Here is a 1,145-nt window from a genome sequence, read left to right as displayed (position 1 = left end):
GGTAAAGATATGCATGCGTGTGTTATAGTTGCGGCTTTGATCAACCCTTGGCATATCAATCACCACGTCTGTCGAAACTTCACTGGTTTCGTAAGATTTCGTCCATTTTACAATTGAATAATGGCAACAAAGTGTATGAACACCTGAAAAAATAACAGATAAATACAGAAATGTAAAACAATCTGTCTTTCCTTCTTTATCTCATTTTTGCTTGTAGCTACTGAAATAATGTTAAGTCTAACTAGCCAAAGTGGATTGGTTGGTTTACCTAATTACCTGAAATATTTTATTCCCATTCAGATAATGTAGTGAAATATCTGAGCAAGAAACCTGCTGTTAAAACAAGATTTGATATGGAACGTACCTTAAACAATAATAAATATGAAATGTATCTTCCAGATAAGACCACGCAATGATGGGCAGTCTAGAGTACGTTCTCGGATTACATTGTTACTTGATAGTTTTACGTAATATCATTTATTGTTTGGTTCGTGTTGAGGGGCAAGCTTGTGAGATTGCAGTGCTGAATTCACTACAATTGTATTTCACTTTACATATTGCCATGACATTTGCGCTACGCCAGACACGTAATATGAATAACGCATCCTAGCGGTATGATGAAAAGATGATTCTAGATCACTGAGTACTTGGTATATGTGATCTCCATTCTTGACTGTACTATATAATAAATTGCAATGTGATACTATTTTTAAGGAATACCTTCAGCAAGTATTTACTCAAGTCAACACAAGCTGACATTATGAGAAAGCCTCAAATACACACGGACAAAAAGCACCGTCAAACCGTAAATGGTGAACTGACAATTAGTTTCACGAACTTAAAACCAGCACATTGTGTCACTTATCTGTGTAGATTGGCTCAACCTTCCGATTAAGTCTTCACTAGAATTACGGTAGATTGTACATGCGGACCAACAGATTTAAACGTAAAATCTATGATTTATGATTTATGAATGGAATACCAGCAATCCTCTTACAAAACAGAAGTGGTAATAACACATACTTTTCTCACTATCAATTTTACACCTTATTCACGACTGGAAATCAAAAGGAAATGTTGATAGTTACATAGTTATTTCCTTGTTGATTACCCAAGGAGTGCTATCACTGAATGGTAGTCTTAAC

The sequence above is a fragment of the Penaeus monodon genome, chromosome 28, assembly GCF_015228065.2.
Source record: "Penaeus monodon isolate SGIC_2016 chromosome 28, NSTDA_Pmon_1, whole genome shotgun sequence".
Classification (NCBI taxonomy): domain Eukaryota; kingdom Metazoa; phylum Arthropoda; class Malacostraca; order Decapoda; family Penaeidae; genus Penaeus; species Penaeus monodon.
The sequence above is the reverse complement of the archived record's forward strand: the minus strand, read 5'-3'. Positions refer to the sequence as shown.